The sequence below is a fragment of the Protopterus annectens genome, chromosome 10.part0 (assembly GCF_019279795.1).
Source record: "Protopterus annectens isolate FY-2018-M chromosome 10.part0, PAN1.0, whole genome shotgun sequence".
In the NCBI taxonomy this organism is placed as follows: Eukaryota; Metazoa; Chordata; order Ceratodontiformes; family Protopteridae; genus Protopterus; species Protopterus annectens.
This window is the reverse complement of record NC_056744.1, coordinates 1,280,991,493-1,281,010,917: the sequence shown is the minus strand read 5'-3', so window position 1 is coordinate 1,281,010,917 and position 19,425 is coordinate 1,280,991,493.

The window sequence follows — 19,425 nt, the reverse complement described above, 5'->3', positions numbered from 1 at the left end:
GGACATAGGAAAAGGTGCCATCCTACCAATGAGTACAACAGGCTGGCAAAATCCGGAAGTCAGCGGTATAATCCAAACGTGTATGTGACACAGTCGAATTGGCAGTACCCGGATATATCAACCAAGTAATGAAAGTGAAGTATGGGCATGTACCTATGTGCGTGAGGTATAGCATGTGGAAAGCAAACATGGCAGGGTAGTCCACACAACCATAAAGGTGCCTGACAGATGTAGGGTAGTCAATGTGTTACTCTGGCTGTGTCATGGGCCAACAACCAAAGTAGTGCTCTATGGGGTGTGACGAATTTGTGTGTGAGGGGTGGGTGGTTAATGGTAAAATCCTCAAAGGCGATATTGTGTCATATGCAGAAAAGGTGAACTGGAGGTGTACGAGGAGGCAGCGGGTGAAGTGGAAAGAAACACAACCACATGTAGAAACAGCTGCAAGACAAGCAGACAGGCCATAGTGTAGAACACAATCCCACAAACATATAAATATGGAAATGTGCGAGACAAATGTATAGATATGTCACCATCACATACCCACAGATGGGTCCTGATGGAACTGGCCATAACAAACGCAACACACCTGGATGCATAATGGCCTATCCAGAATACCCTCCAGACCACACAACCTGCCTCCATACCAGAATGTCCACCAAACCCAGCCGTACTTGGTCCACTGGTTCATTGCAGACACAGCTACACGCAGTGACCCCTACGCATATGTAGTAGGTATTGTCACCCTAGGCAGTGTCAGGATTGCAAACCATGTATCCCCTGCATGTAAAACCCCCTGCACGTTTTTGTAAAGCCACAAATATCTTCGGTATCTGACTTGTTTTGGTCTTGACCAATTTTTGGGATATCCCTCATGGGATAACCAACCTGTGTAAATAGTAGAATGGTTATGACGACATGATGTCTAATGCTGTAGATATCTGGACACAAGTCAGAACATGCAGTGGAGGTCCATGACACTGTCCAGCCCTAAGTTGGCATGCATAACCTACTACCCAGGATAAAACACTTTCCCGTGATGCACGTGTACCGACACAAATAGGAGGGAGAATATAATGCACACGTACGCATAGTGGCAAACAGCAATGAGGGTGAGGAAGACACTGATGTAAACAGGTTAACCCTGATCAAGTGTGAGGGACACTGACTGTAGGCAGGCATGACCGACCATACCTGTCAACCTGTGTGAGCAAGATATCTGGACAGAGCCGTGAATACAAGTGAGACAAAGGTCCAAAAACAGGGACAATTTGTAAATATAGCTCTTAGAAACATAGAAATATGATAGAATAACAGTTTGCACTTTGGCATTAATGTCCGGAATATGAAGTCTGAAACCCAACTGTCTGTCAGCACGTTCCGACTGCAGTCTTTAATGCTGAGCTACTGCTGCGCCAGAACACAACAGCGTATTACAGAGGTCCGTACCATACCACTCAACTGTCCAGATATTCGCAGAATGACCAGAGGTTTGCCTCATATTGTTGTTGTGTGCCTCCGACAATCTGCACCAGTCTGGTAAATAGCTGAGGATTGACGTCACTAAATAATGAGAAATATCTTGAGTTTAAGACTCCACATTCTTCAGAAAAGTCATGCTAATGCAAAACTAAGTATTCTATCAACGTTCTAAGCTTGTAAGAGCAATCGTTAAAATGTGTCCCTATTTGTCCCCCCATCGTGTAGGTTTTGCGCAGATTTGGTGCTTTAAGTGGTTGATAGGTATGGTCCGTACATATTTACAGTAACAACCCTTCACATTTGTGTAATGTACAACTGCATACCTGTAGTCACTTCATGTCCAAAATAATAATCCCCGTATGACTGTATACAGGTAATAGTCAAATGTGAATAGGAACACCCCTCACCGTGGAGTATCGACTGTAACAACCCGACCCATAATATGTATTGCCAACAGAATAAGTTGCTGACAGGTGCCCAAACACCTGTGTCTATAAACACAGGTAAAAATTCATAATAGGGAGAAACTCCCTGTCCATATGCTTCGTCTGACATTTGAACTCGGCCAGGGAAGTTCCGTTCACCAGGTGGACAAGCCTAAACCCAGATCACTACATGAACACCCTGACAATCAAAGATCTGTATGTGCCAGGACTATATGCCTTGGTGTTCTGCATATCCTTGGAGTGATTAACAATGCAGCTGGGGTCCACAGCAGTAGGCAATAGGGAATGTGTAATATGTAGTACAGCGTTTTTCCCAGCAGGACAATGGATGCCTGTGTTGTAGGTGAAGTGGTGAGGTGTATGTTGATGTAGCCAAGTACTATGGGTATGCATATCAATGAGGCAGAACACCAATAGAATAGTGGTTCCGGCATCCGGCCAACGTGAATGCAGTCCCGGTTGACCTACGACCACTGCACATATAACTTTAAAGTGTAATGAATGCGTTTGTGCTGTACACACATTTAAATATGTAAAGATGAACGTGTGTTTCACAGCAGTCTGTAAACCGGAATACAGATATGTAACTGTTATGGTCAGAATTATGAAAGGCCACGTAAGCACAAATATCTATAAAACATATGTAACCCACAATAAGGATATGCGTGTGCAATCCGCTCACAGCATAGCAAATGAATGCTGTTTTCTCCACGTTATATGTACATGGCTCATACCTGTTAACCCCGTAAAGTACGAAACCGGACAAAGCCATGAAAACAACTGGTACAAATAGGGACAAATTCCCAGATATTGCCCTAACAAACATAGAAAGTGGATAGAATAACAGGTGTGTTGCTAGCATGGATTCTCTGAAGAGTATGAAGTCGTAACCTGAAATGTTTGTCATTATTTACCAACGTCAGTCTTTAATGATATGCCACTAAATTGCCAGATAGACACAAGGTTATGAAAAACGGACCAAAGATAAGAGGCAAACAGCTGTACATGCAGCGAAAATCTGTACAGTTGAAAGGTATGATATGGATATATATATATACAAATATATCCACAGACTTAAACCAAAGCAAATTATGAAATGAGGAATGTACAGACATATGTATATATGTACATATATATATCTATACACACATGATACATGAATAGATATATACACAACAAACATATGTTCCTGTACATATAACACATGTACATAAATAGGTCACGGTAGAGCTATTATGGATAGACAGACAGACATGCCTGAAAGGTGAATACACTGCTGCTTTCCAAACCATTGCCCGGAAAGTACCAGTGTGACAGGGCCTGCAAGTTCTACACGTTAAACATGAATATAGGTGTCCTTTGCAGGACCCCAAAAATTGATCCCATACGAAGTGCGAACCATCATTGATGCAAAAGATGTCACAGCTGCAACTACGATATAGCTGTACATGCAACAGTAGCAGGTGCAAGGGTAATAACACATGGGTCAATAGAATATATGACGTACGACCTGATATCTGGAGAGTGGGGAGTGCTCAGAAGTGTCTTCACACTTTATTATTGCTCACATTAAACATGTCTAATGGGTACTGTGGAGGGGTGTCAGGTATGGGAATCATGGGTATGCAGAAATGGGCCTAGGTGTTGGTTGGCACAGATCTATTAGGTACACCCCATGGGAGTGATCAATATACTTATGTGGGTATAGCACATGCCTATATTCTCCAAAAAGGTGCAACCCATCCACTGGATATTGTGTAAACCATTGGGGGAAGACGTAGGGACCTATATCAGTGTCATGTAGGTGATTATCATGGATGGACATGCGTATGACCAAGATGGTAACCATACCTGCCAAACTTTCAGAATAAGACAGCTGGACTAAGGCATAGTACATGAAATACAAATAGCTACTATATTAAATATACCCCAGACAAAGTCAGAACATTGATAGAATAATGGCATAGTCAGGAATACGAATGTTATGAGAGTTAGTAATCATGAAATAGAAATGTCAGTCATTATTACCTAACCTCACAGTCAGTCATGCCTTGTCAGCAATCTACCAGAAAGGCATATTATTATGGCAAATGTAACAAAACCATAGGTCAAACCTTGGGGCGTTTACCCATAATGTGTACAGGTGAGAGGTATGAAGGTAACCTGTCCTAAATAAATGTACAGAACTAGTGATACTAGGTGGACAGGTGAGAAGAAAGATGTCAGGACAAATGACAAAACATGTACAAGTCAAAAGCATGGATTTTGACAAATGTGAATGACAACGTATGCCCTGTGAAAGTCAATGTGGAAGGTTAATAGACTCAAAAGACATGTGTCCCTCAGGGTGTCATGCAGTGTCACCGATACAGTATCCAGTCCCCCATACTCATACATGAGCTCTGCCACTGACGGAAAGCGCAAATACCAGCGTACACATAAGATACATAATAGAATAATTAGTGTGGATAAGCACCTGTTGGCCTGTGTGAGGAATACAATCCTCTGGGTGGGTGTGTCCTGCAATAGGAATGTAATGGCATCTGGCCTGTGATGGCACCATATATTGTGTGTATTGGTGCAAGAAAATTGATATCCTGTATCAGAAACATACCTTGCAACTGTACAGAGTCTCGCAGAATGTGCAGATGTTTACCTCATATGTTTGGTGCGTTCCTCTTACAATCTGTACCTGTCTGGCAAATACCTGAGAACTGAAGTCATTAAATAATGACAAACATTTGAGTTTAAGACCCCAAATCCTTCAGAAAAGTCATACTAATGCAAAACCTATTATACTGTCAACTATCTACGTTTGTAAGAGCAATATTTAAAATCTGCCCCTATTTGTCCCCCCATCATGTTAGGCTTTGTACAGATGTTTTGCTCTAGGAGGTTGAGAGGTATGATCAGAAACAGATACATGTCTGAGGAAATAGCATTATCGACTGCAAGATAACTCAGAAGGTATGAAAAGCGCTGCAGTAGGAAGTTCAGTATTGGCCGCAGGTATGTGCTGACATGTCAAATGACACAGCAGTCTACATGAATTACCTATAGGGCTGCCACCTTTACCAGTGATGACAGTGGGACATACCCACAGCCATGCATACACCACAAATAGACATAGCACACAGCAAAGCCTAGGCCATGATACACGAAGCCTCCAGCGTGTATGAGTTGAGTGAGAGTACAGCAAGGAAAGATGACTGCCAGGCTATTCAGCAACACCCGTAGGGGCGTGCAAGACCGCCCGTAACATGAACATTGCACGGACAATGTTGGTATTTGCAATATACCCCATTTGTATGTGAAAGCTATGCAAATGATGTAAATACGCGATACATGAAACAGTAAGCTGTCCGTGCAAGAGCAGAGTTATGTGCAGAAATGTACCCGGATGTTAGGCGACTAACGTTCTGCACATTGCTAAACGGAGCAATGACAGCTGCAAATACAGTATGAATACAGTCGAAGAAGCATGCCAATGTCCAAGTCCAAGGCCAGTGGCAGCTTTGTCCATTGGATATCAATAAAACAGTAGTTATCCTCCCCCGATCTCTGGTGTGGAAGCATAGCGCAGCGCCACGAGAACGCACTGCGCTTCAAAACAAGTCAAATATGTATAATATACATACAAAATGTAGGTTTAGTTAGATGTTAGTACGCCATGCAGATGAATGGCAAGCTGGAGACAACATGGCTACTGCATACTGGTTGTTATGTGTGGAAGTGCTCTGTCAGAGATGTAACAAAGCATTTGCAGGCAATCTGATGCAAGTGAGGCTGAAGATAGTGAATCACAACATGTCATGCCATATGGGCCAAGCCTCTACAGTGTAGTGTAGGATAAGGGGACTATTAGAGTAGAAGATAGGTGACAACATGAGTGTGTATGTATAAAACACTGTAATCTCACCGGAGCAGTGTCACATGTTTGCTGTCAGTACTCAGTGGAAGAGGCGTGTTATGAGCTATCCTAGGGAACATCAGGAGACTGACGGGGTACGCCATGGATACCACCAACGTGACCTGCAAACCTGCCCACAGTGTGTCTGCGCCTGTGCGCGCCAGTAAGCCTGAGTAAGCATGTGCGCACGCGTGTTAACCCGTGTGCACGTGTGGAAGAACGAGTAAGCTAGTGTACGAATGGTGAAGCCCGTGTATGCCAGTGTATGCGTTTGTAAGCATGTATACATGTGTACTACACACATCACACACGTACTGCACACTCAGACACACATGCTACCAATACTACACACATCAGTGAAATGGCACATGGATGGAGAATACATCATCAGAATTAACAGTGCTGTAAACTATGCTACACTGATGGTCATAGCTGCAATGCATCATACCTGCTGATATACACCTGGAAGTAACACACTTTGTGTTAACAGCATGCTAACATCAATACAGTGGAATAAAGCCACCGTGTGCATCAGCACCAGGTTAGTCTGATCCTGCATCAATGTTACACATCACAGATGGTGGCATAGGTGACATCATATGCACAGGGTGTGGTGTTACATTTCCAGAGCTGTCATTGAGCCATCCAATGTACACGTAGGTGTGTGTGTGTGAGGGACAATGGTTATCGCATGGCCCAATGGTGATGCAATGGGTTTGCGTATGTGATAGCCCTAGCTGTTTGTGGTAAGTGTGTGTGTCTGCATATACACAGGTACAGCATGTGTCAGCCATATACAGGAGGTTGTGGGACAGTCACAGACCGTACCTGCCAGGCTGTAGAGATCGCCATTACTGGCCATGGACACCCCTCCATGCATCCAACACATCTCAGTCCTGCACCTGTCAATGTATACACATACAGTCCTGGGATCTGTACCACAACCTGTGGATAAACTTGAGTCTGTAATGTTAACCTGAGTTGCATAGAATTGTAAGTTACTACATATGGATATGAGCCATACTCAACCTCCAATGTAATAACCACTGCTGACTGTTGCTGAGATGTGCATATGACCATTCAAAGGTGCTGTACTAACATTGTTTCCAATGCCCGTGTAATACCCAGCAACACAATAACCGGTCACTACACAAGTATAACCCACGATCACTACAGCACACAGTATGTGCACTATCACAGAGCCATAGCAGATGTACATACATCCAAGGTGATCACGTACAGATAATGCAGTACATTCAAGAGTGATAATCCCAACATACATATCTATATATATATATATATATATATATATATATATATATATATGTAGATAGATACATACACACACACACACAACACACGTGGCAGGGTTGGGAGCAGAACACAAATGTAACCACTGTACCACACAACAGCATTACGCAGTTACAGAATGCACTGCCATGATTAGTAGATCACAGGATTCACACAGGCATACGTCTAGCCTGCAGACAGCAGCATCAAAGGCAAAGGCGCCACACAGATGTTATGGAGAGTGAATACTGTAAAAGGAATGTACTGTTGTCATGCAGCTGGAAACACACACACGTGGCAGGGCTGGGAGTCAAACATACACCTAACTACCCTATCACTCTACAGCATGACGCATTTACAGAACACGCTACCAAGATTACTAAACACAGCAGTCCCAGATGCATACATCTAGGCGCGTGTCATCATCTGCAAAGGCAAAGACGTCGGTAGGAAATGTCTGTGGTGTGTGGCGTCTAAAAGCAAGACTGAGTCCACAGGCGGATGGAAGCATGCGCGCAAACACACACACTTGGCAGGGCTGGGAGTCGAACATACACCTAACTACCCTATCACACTACAGCATGACGCATTTACAGAACGCGCTACCAAGATTACTAAACACAGCAGTCCCAGAGGCATACATAAAGGCGCGTGTCATCATCCACAAAGGCAAAGACGTCGGTAGGAAATATCTCTGGTGTGAGGCGTCTAAAAGCAAGACTGAGTCCCCAGGCGGATGGGAGCATGCGCGCAAACACACACACACACACACACACACACACACACACACACACACTTGGCAGGGCTGGGAGTCGAACATGCACCTAACTACCCTATCGCACTACAGCATGATGCATTTACAGAACGCGCTACCAAGATTACTAAACACAGCAGTCCCAGAGGCATACATCTAGGCGCGTGTCATCATCCGCAAAGGCAAAGACGTCGGTAGGAAATATCTGTGGTGTGAGGCATCTAAAAGCAAGACTGAGTCCCCAGGTGGATGGGAGCATGCGCGCAAACACACACACACACACACACACACACACACACACACACACACACACACACACTTGGCAGGGCTGGGAGTTGAACATACACCTAACTACCCTATCACACTACAGCATGGTGCATTTACAGAGCGCACTACCGAGATTACTAAACACAGCAGTCTCAGAGGCATACATACAGGCGCGTGTCATCATTCGCAAAGGCAAAGACATCAGTAGGAAATATCTGTGGTGTGAGGTGTCTAAAAGCAAGACTGAGTCCCCAGGCGGATGGGAGCATGCACGCAAACACACACACACACACACACACACACACACACACACACACACACACACACACACACACTTGGCAGGGCTGGGAGTCGAACATACACCTAACTACCCTATCACACTACAGCATGACGCATTTACAGAACGTGCTACCGAGATTACTAAACACAGCAGTCCCAGAGGCATACATCTAGGTGCGTGTCATCATCCGCACTGACAAGGATGCCGACAGGGATTGTATAGAGAGTGATCAGTCTGAAAGCATACAGACATATTACTGTCCCATGGAAGACGTAGACAAACACATGGCAGTGGTGTGATCAGGGCAGCGTAAGATTTATGGAGCACCACAACAACAAGACATAGACATGGGACGTGCCACAGACAGTACACCCTTCAAGATGGTCGACCAGTGTGTACTCGGTAGGCATCCATTGTGACGTTGAAAATGGACATCTGTTGCCTGGATGACCACCATGGCTGTACAGGATGTTAACGGCCATGCCCATGCACAGAGGGACATCACCGACACAAGGTGTCACTGGCCATGGCCACACGCTTAGTAATACATGTCCGTTTGGACTGTACTGTGTGTCGATCTACACAACGGTGTACTGGGCATGCTCACACACTTAGCAGTTGCAAAGGACCGTCTTGCATGCAGACGGAGTCTCAACATGCAAGGGCTCAGTTTGGACTGTCATGTGTGTCCATCTACACAACAGCATACTGGGCATGCTCACACACTTAGCAGTTGCAAAGGGCTGTCTTGCATGCAGATGGAGTCTAAACACGGAAGGGCACAGTAAGGTATAACTGTCCCCATGCACAGGGTGGGCCGTCCTGCATGCAGACGGAGTCTAAACATGGAAGGGCACAGTAAGGTATAACTGTCCCCACGCACAGGGCGGTCACACACATGCAGTGACCAGTACACACTCAGCTGCCATCACAGCTGTCACAGGTGCAGATCACAGACGTACACACCGCAGTCTACACTGTAGTCCTTGAGACATCACCATGTCATTGCTGCAGCAATACACAGCCATACATTACCACAACACTGTGTGACACATGACCAGTAGACTGTACAGAGGTCTACATCAACTGTGCAGAGTACACATGTACTGACAGGGTTCCAACAGGTGTTATGCATTGCAATTATACCACTATACATGACCAGGTCAGCTCAAGACATACCAGGGGCCCCAGGACTTACACAGCTGTGACAGATGAGTGTTGCTGTACACCAGTGAACACACATGTTTGGATATGTCATACATGTGATTGTAGTGGATGTGTGCATGGACCACACACACAGCACATATGTACATAGCTTAGCCTTTGCTGTCCCCCGTGCAGAACAGTGGCCTAAGCAATCATACACATGCAAATGGAAGGTGGGTCCATGTCTGTTGAATGCTCACAGTACAGGAGGTAGCAATGTTGACCGAGGACACATTCCCCTGGAGTAGTCGCCAATGACACCCGTGATATCATACCACAGTCCATGTGTTATGTATGGCAACACACATGTCCACCAATAGCAATGCATACAAACATGGCTACAGGAGACACATGTAGGACCAATGCACATGTACAATCTGTACTGTGCATGCAGCAACCATGCATGTGCAGTGGCCAATGTCCGTAACACAGCTGTACCTAACTACAACATGCAGTCGCAATGCAGCCCCATCATTGACACCTGTATATGGTGACATACAGACAGTACGGTTCGTTGTACATCACGTATGGAGGGATGTGAGTACATAAAGTGGTGATCCACCTGTGCAGATGTATGTGTGCCGGGGATGGCTCACAGGTGTGTCACACGCCATCCTACCATGCCATGTGCAAACAATACGCTATGTCACTGTTACTTGACGGTGATTACATAACGCATACACAGCGGTCGGGTGTTACCAACTGTATGTCACATGACACCTGTAACACTTACATCCTCCCATGTGCATATAGCCACACAATTGCCAGACATAGCGTTGGTACACATACTGCAGACATGACCACTGCATGTCTATCAAACGGCTCATCATATGGCAGGTGTATCATTCCCAGCACTGCCATGTGTGTCTGCTTGTGTGACCACACATGCCACATATGGTGGGGACTACATCCCAGTTGTTACACATCCCTGTACACCGTTGTAGAGATCTGTACATACTGCAGTGTGGAAAGCATGATGTTGGCAGGGGCAGGTGTGGTGCATCACACACATCAGCTATCCGTACACACATAGCTGGTCACCACAGTGTGTGTGTGTATGTATGTATGTATGTATGGCTGTCTGGTGCTTGGTGTGAGGGTGTATGCTGCCATACAGTGGAAACAGGATCACTAACCCCTCATGGTGGCTAACCCCTCATGGTGATGCAGTCTACTACCCTGTTGATGCCATTGGTCCCAGCCATACTGGCTACCTGTGCATGTTCCTTCTCTGTGCCACATCGTGTGGGTGCAAAGTACTGCAAGGGTGATGACCACATAGGCAAGAGTCCACACCTCAACACTATGGGGTGTGTGTTATAGTGCTGTAGACCCCATGAATGTGGCCATGTTCCTGTACTGTGACAGGGTATTACTGCTACACAGTGTGGCCTCATGCTATCAAGTGGCCTCTAACGTCATCATTGGCCAGACAGCTGTGTACAACCCGTGCACCATGTCAACATACCTGTAATGTTTCCCAGTATGTATGTCACATCTCTGTCCGCTGTAGCTTCAGGTGCAGTATATGTGCGGACATCTGTGTCATGTTCGACTTTCCAACAGTCAGGTTGAGGGTATGTTTAGCATGCTGATATTGCCATACGTGCCTGTGAGTACTCCACAGTTACACATGGGGGACTGCAAACACTGCTACCTGTAGGCACATGCCAGTACACCATAGGAGGGAACCAGGGCATCATTACCAACATGCTGCTACTGTTGTAACCAAGACACATACTGTGAACATATCACAATGCATGCTGCACCTGGACTACATGGTATGACTGGTGCATGTCAACAGTACACCACTGATGTCACATACACATCTCTCAGTATTCACACACAACGAATGCAACATACACATCCCTCAATATGCATACACAAGTAATGTTAGATACACCTCTCACTATTCTGTTCACCCTGTGCATCAGACCATTTGAGCATATCCCTGCACCGATGGTGTGGATGACAGGGATGCGGCACAGGCTTCATCATATGCACAGGGTGATACTGTTTGCCAAAGGCATAGGCTGCACCAATGGATGACATCATGTGTGTGGGTAAGGGCCGGTGATTTGAATGGACATGTCTGTTCCGTATGCATGTGGGTGTTGTGGAGCCCTACAGTTGTGTTTGCTGTGTGCATGTATGTGTGCACACAGTTCTGTCATTTGTGAGGCCTACACAAGGGTATTATGGACAGCTCCAGATTGTACAGACCAGGTTGTACAGCTCACTGTGACTGGACACAGCCACGTGTCCTGTGATTGCCAAGGGTTGCACGAGCACTACCAGGCAGAGGTACAGAATGGCTACTGTCTGATGACACATGGCCACTGGAACCGTGTCCCCGCCGGGAACATCCAGGGCCACGTCCACGTGGCCTGCTGTGACCTGGTGTGGACAGCGCAGCACCAGCTAGGAAACCCAGCCCGTACATGCTATAGCCGATAACCTTACCTGCGAATGACATCCGACTAGCCATTGTCCCATGTCTATCACATGTGCAACACAGGCGTTCCGTGAAAGGATGTTGAACTGCTGTACAGTGCAGTGTAGATGTCTATGGCAAAACAGATGCATGTACAGGTTTCCATGCGTACTTGGTGCATTGTCACTGCCCAAGTCCACTAAGGCTGTGTCTGTGTTGATATGTGACATATACACAGCATCAAGGTCAACAGCATTACCGTGGATACATCAGGCATGTGTAGATAGGTAAGAACACCAGTGCAGGCAAACAGACATGCCCACATGAAGACAGACATCACATGCAGTAGGAACACTAATGAGGTGACACACATATATGGGGATGATATCCAATGCATACTGGGTGTTACATGTGTGTGACACATACATGCCAGTAGTGTTAGTGTCTTGTTGATTTGCAAAGATAACTGTGCAGATGTACTAGAAATGTATGTGCAGCAGTATCACTGTACATGTCTGTAAATGTGACCTGTCACCTTCATCATGTCTTACAGATAATGCCTCGTACATGCCTACCAGCATATAGCCGACAGGAGGATGATGTCGTAATCCCGTACCTCCATGGGAACTATGAGGTGTTATTTAGCCATGTGCCACAGCACGCACAGCAGCGGGACGACCTGTGGCAGGATCTTCGCAGGATGGTCAACAAAGTGGGTGGCCACAACCGCACCTACCAGCAGGTGCGCAGACACTGCATGGACTTGATACGTCATGCAAAACAGCGTGCCACTGCAATTGCTAGGGAACAAGGTGGAACAGGTAGTGGACCACCAACCCAGCCTCCACTCACACACACAGAGGAGCTGCTGGCCAGTCTGGAAACACCCTTGGAACAGCCCCCACAAACACTAGCTGCCATCGTGGAGGTGGGTGTCTCCCAACCAATGAGCCTGGAGTTGCCTGGTAAGTCAGTACTGAACATATGGCCAGTATATCCCACGTACGTGCATGTGTCAGTGTACATCATGTAATATAACAACATATGCAAGGTATGTGGACACACATGCTTTATGCTACCCTGTGTATGCACCATACCTCTGAACTGTACAGGTATTTGCAAGATGTCCAGATGTCTGCCTCATATTGTCAGTGTGTTCCCCTTAATATCTGTCCCTTTCTGGCAAATAGCTGAGGAATGGAGTCATTAAATGATGGCATACATTTGTGTTTACGACTGCACATTCCGTGTAAAACCCATGTGCATGCAAACCTATTAGTCTAGCAAATTTCCAAGTTTGTAAGAGCAATATGTCACAGTTGTCCCTATATGTCCCCCATCATAGTAGGCTTTGTCCACATTTATTGTTCTAAGAGGTTGAGAGGTATGGTATGCACACATGTGCTTACTATATGCTATTGTACAGACGAATGTGTTAACTTGCACTGTGCACCCTGTGGCTGTCATACAGTCATGGATAATGTTCATACTGCTGTGTCACCCTATACAGGTACCTCTGGCGTGCCGCACAGACAAGAGTCCGTTGCCGGTGAGAATGTCATCGGTATCAGGCATGTCAAAGCATAGATCTATTTGCCATGTGGCCAGTTAATACATGGATATACAGGTCGCATCACCCATCATCCACACAGGCCACCCATGTGGAATATATACAAATGAAATGACACACAGACATGAAACTACAGTATTTGTCTTTGCTACATGTGTGTCCGGCTGTGCATACAACGGTGGAGGTGTTCTACAATGGAGGCATATGTACTATACAGTGGAACAAAACGTGTGGTACACAAACCAGTACCGCACAGTGAGCAGTGATATGGGCAGACCACAGGCGTCACCATTGTGTTATATGCCCCTGCAATGGGTTCACACATTGTGATGTTCCATCCGACATGTCTGAGACACGTAGCGTTTTGGTTGCAATATTGTCACAATTTCCTGTAACCCATACCCCACATACCACACATACACCTGTTGTCTAAATACCCTGTGGATGGTGACATATCCAACATCTATGGGTGTATGTCATATGGGACAACACAAACATGTGTGATAGACGGCCATCACATACATGACCAACACATGTGCACACATGGCCATGGGGGACAGCCAGAGTCACGTAGCCACACAGAAGATGGGATGTGGATACACCCTGTCCCACTTTGTCCACACATGGTCCAATTACAGGCGTACTAGACCGATTGTACAGGTGATGTTTTACGCTGCACATCCTGAATGCCTGTGCACAGCTAGTGGAGGTGTCAGTGACGTGTACCTCATAAGATGTGTTGAACATGACATCTGTGTCATAGCATGACGGTAGTCACCTTTACAGATTCCACTGACAGTGACACCAGGCCACAGATACTGTACTTTTCCCCTGCTGCCGTAGGACATCACTGTTAGCTGTGCACCTTGTGTGTGTGGTACATCAATGTCATGTGTGAAATGGTGACATGACCAGTCTGCTATGTGTGGACATGGTTGCCAGGCAGCTAACACTCTGTAGTCATCGTGCAGGGGTGTCATCTGCATGTCTTCCAGTGACCTGTCACATGTCACAGCATGGTAGGTCACAATCCACAGGTATGTCATGGGTATGCATGCAGTTCTGGATATGCAATGAGTACATAACATGCACTGTTTAGCAATATAGATGCCTCATGATACCATGCAATGGCACAGTGTCTGTACATCACACTGTACAGAAATGTAGACGGCTCACAGTCCCCTACCATGCCCATGCACATTTGCTCAACATGCATTCTATCTGTAGGGTGTTATCCTGTTCTGGTCCACATGCTGTATCATGGGGATGCATGCATACTACCATGATCATGTGAATTGCATGGATAATGATATGACACCTGCCTGCTGTAGTGTGCATTCCAGGGGGTATGCTTACAAACACTATTGATGTCTGAGCTGTATGCTGTCAGCTGTATCACAACCATGCTGCATGCCATCTGTCATGTGTCAGTGTGTGTGTCAGTGTGTGTGTCTCTGTCAGTGTGTGTGTGTGTGTGTGTCAGTGTGTGTGTTTGTGTCACTGTGTGTGTGTGTGTGTGTGTGTGTGTGTGTGTGTGTGTGTGTGTGTGTGTGTGTGTGTGTGTGTGTGTGTGTGTGTGTGTGTGTGTGTGTGTGTGTGTGTGCCAGTGTGTGTGTGTCAGTGTGTGTGTGTCAGTGTGTGTATGTGTGTGTACGTGTGTGTGTCAGTGTGTGTCAGTGTGTGTGTGTGTGTGTGTGTGTGTGTGTGTGTGTGTGTGTGTCTGTGTGTCTGTGTGTGTGTCAGTGTGTGTGTGTCTATTGTAATTTAGAGTCTTTCTTTGCATTCAGAGGTGATGTAGGTGCGTTACCCTTCTGCGGTCCATCTGATAGTGTCGCCACAGATGCTAGCAGTGATGAACATATACATGAAGTACAGGCAGGGATGTCAGGGGCTGAATCTGTATGCATACCCATTACACCACCGTGAGGGGCATCAGTGAACCATTACTGATCCAGATAGTTGATACTACATATACCATACGGCCATCACACCATGTATGACAGGGATGATATGTGCAGCTATGTGGACAGGGCTGCATGGTATGGTGGGAGTATGTCACAGGTATGGCACAGGGTCATACTAGTTGTAGGATGGTGGTTGTCCATGACGTATGTCTTTCAGATCAGGCTATGGACATGTAGCATGTCTAACAGCATAGTGTGGCATATGTCTGTATGCAAGGTGGATAGCATGCTGCATACTGGAGGTGAGTATTGTGGAGGCTGGTATCGGTCATCCACGCATGGGCCCTACCCCTGGAGGGTGATGTGTGTTCCAATATTGGTCACACGGGTGCTGTGTATGCCTGTCCAATGATCTCTGTGCTCATGGATACCACCCTGTCATGTCATGGGTACCTCGGATGACTACCTAAAGGGCCAGGGAGATGTCTCCAGCTCAGGGAGGTGTATTGCACTACACCATCCCTAACACAGTGTCCATAATGTTGACCACAGCCTAGGTGTTTCTTAATGGGTACAGGGGTATTCCCCTAGTGGTGTCATTGCTGATATCATCCACCAGAATGTGCAGATATGTCACACACCTCACACACACAGCCCATTCTGTATGTTGTTCGCAACACTGTGACAACTATTGCCCATAGGTCATGGCCATTCACATCCTCACATACACAGATGGCTGACATTTGTCTGTGTGGTATGGGCTACAATGCAGGTGGGGTACAACACATTAACCCTGGTTTACTGTAGCTGACACCGTGTGATATGCACATATCACTGTAGCACCTTTAGTAGTTGTGAGTCTGTCAACAGGCCACTAGTAGAACACTCCTGTGACATACAAAGGCATTTGTAGCCGAACATCCGTACTGTCTTGTACATCTGTACTGCTAACATCTACATTGATAATGGTTCATGGACTTGCAGAACATTCCCGGCAGTGTTCTGATGCGGTGCCACCAATCATGACTGTCGTCAACACTTGTGGGTTGATATTATCCAACACCCTATCTGTAATGTATGGGCATGCTCGGCACTTGTTCAGAGCTTCTTGGCACGTTATGATCTACTGCTTAGTTTAGCACCCATTTCACACCAGTCCTCATGGGTACACTGTCTGTCCATACATTTCCAGTTTGCTTACAATACAATAGCTGTCGTACACACATCACTCACATACCTCGTGAGACATGGTGGTTTATACGGTGTGTCCACCTGGCACGTACCACTTATATACAGGCATGTCCAATTGGCACGTACCAGTGCTATTGCCTGTCACTATGATGACTATGTTGTACATGTGGCAATAGAGCTTTTCTCATGTACACAGTCAATGCACACCTCCCAACATACAACAGTACAGCCTGTGGGGGATGCACATATGCAGCCCTGCTGGGGGTTATACTGTTACCAACCCTGACTGCACCTGACAGTCATGTGGGGATTTGCAACAATGGCAACGCACCCCACACATCACATAGTCCCACATGATCCCCACCACAGGCCACACATATGGAGACACCTTGTAGAGTACCCCTCCATACTCTGTGTGGGCACCAATGGCAGCCCACATCACCAAACACAACCACTCCAACCTATAGCCCACAGACACATGTGCCCATCACATACAGCCAATAGGGTGTCATAACATACACAACACACCTGTCATAGGTGACTGTCGGCGGTCACACTGCTGTTCCACTCAGCAGGCTACACAAGGCGATAGTCACTTACATCCTGCTGTCAAGTAACTGGTTCTGCAACATAACCTATACACACATGCCACAACTCAGCAAGTACGATGTGACTCATCTTCCATGTTTGTGTGACTGAAGTTGTATCTCAGGGCACAGACTACATGTGCAGGGACATGCAATAGCCCACCAGTGTTGTAGCCCTGATGGTGTGGTCCAAGCCCTGGGGAGAATTTTGCAGTCATCCAGACCTGTTACCACTGTACTACGAGCGACTGTGTCACTCCCAATAGTTGTCCATGCTTCTGCTGTCATTCCACAGGCATCTAGTGTATATGTCCACTTTGACAGACCTGGTCAAACAACATGATGCTGTGGCACAGTTGATCTGCACCTGTCAGCCCTGGGAGTACGGATCACATGTTGAACTCTTGCTGCTTTTATACTGCCTGTCTTGCACAGTGTCCAATAAGAGTCACCACCAAAACGGGAACTGGCTAGCGAAGCATGTGGTCATGTCACACAATGCTTGACATCATCCTCTGTGATGCACGCAGACAAGGCACACCTGATACTGCACCACTTCAATACCTCTGCAGTGACTGGGACCTGCCTCTTGGCTCTGCAGAGCACACTTGCAATGACTGGTTATAGACAGACCGTACCTCTCAGGCACGTACCTGGACTGGCACACCCATGGCTGAGGTGTCCCCATATTCCACTATGTTGTACACACATCCCAGCTGGTTACTTAGCACAATGCATCACAGGTGCTCCACGTGCATATAACTGTGTCCGGAACTACTTCTGCTAGTGATGTGAGCCTGACAGTAACCCACACTTAATTGTGATAGCTGCACATGTACTGACACATTAGGCATACGCTGTCCATGAGTCATAACCTCCACTCTGCTGGTTCGACCCATACACCACCTCCAAGACCAACAGTATCCTTGACATGGACACTACCAACATGTGCCTGCTGTTCCACACCTGGGATTATCCCCTCATTGGTGGAATCCAAACATATGCTACTTATCCTTGTTAGCCACATACCGGCACCACACACTTCACGGCATACACAGTAGATGAGTACTACAACACCTACTACAGATGTCGTATGACAGTGGTAGATGATGTTGTGACACACGTGCAGGTGGACAATGAACATGCAAATGCTGAGACATACCCCAGTGCACTTCATTAGCAAGTACACGACAATATGGTTCATGCTATTCCACACAGAGCCATGATGGTACACACCAGATAACAGACGACACTCTGGGGGTGCGGTTCCATGGACATACTTTACAACAACAGGTGGGGGCTGTTGCACAGTGGTGTACATTCTCATGGGTGGGGTAAGTCACTGGTCAGCCTCGGTAAGGCCACAGGATCCCTCATCACATACTTCATAACTAGCTACATACACATTACTGTGACACATTCCGAGATGTACCACAATGCATTATGGTGGTATGTCAGTAGTCGTATGCAATACCCACATCTGCTCACACATACAATTGTCACTCTGGAACATGACAGTAACAGGTGATGTTGGCAACATGCTGTCTGATGGCTTCACTGCTAACATTACACCCTCTCACTCCCTATGGGGCCACATTCCTTGCAGGAACATTGCAGTGTACCTGCGGTCACACCTACACAGTACTGACTTGCACTATATATGTCCTAGGACACTGGCCCCTTGTCACCCTACAAAATCCCGGGCTGTGATGTCAACAGACCTCTGAATGGCATGTCTCCCCACTGGGACACCATATTCAGTAATAGCCTTGTACCAGACATTGTGGCCCCTGACTGGCACACAGTGAAAGTTACACTCCACACAGGTGGCGCCACAATGCACGACTGGGACTATTGCCCTACACACCTCACTGGACTGTTATGCATGGCTATAAGGCACATCATCATGGACATCATTCGCTGAGTCTTTGTTGTGCTCCGGTCCTTTGATGCTAGCTGGGTTGGTCTTGTTGGGGCCACAGCATGCCTCCTACACCTGTTGAACACCTTTCATACAGTTGCCAGAGTAGTTGATGATGGCACGGGGGTCCACACAGCCTACATTGTCCTCTCACTGCATTTCAGCACCGTTCTCCATTCTGGT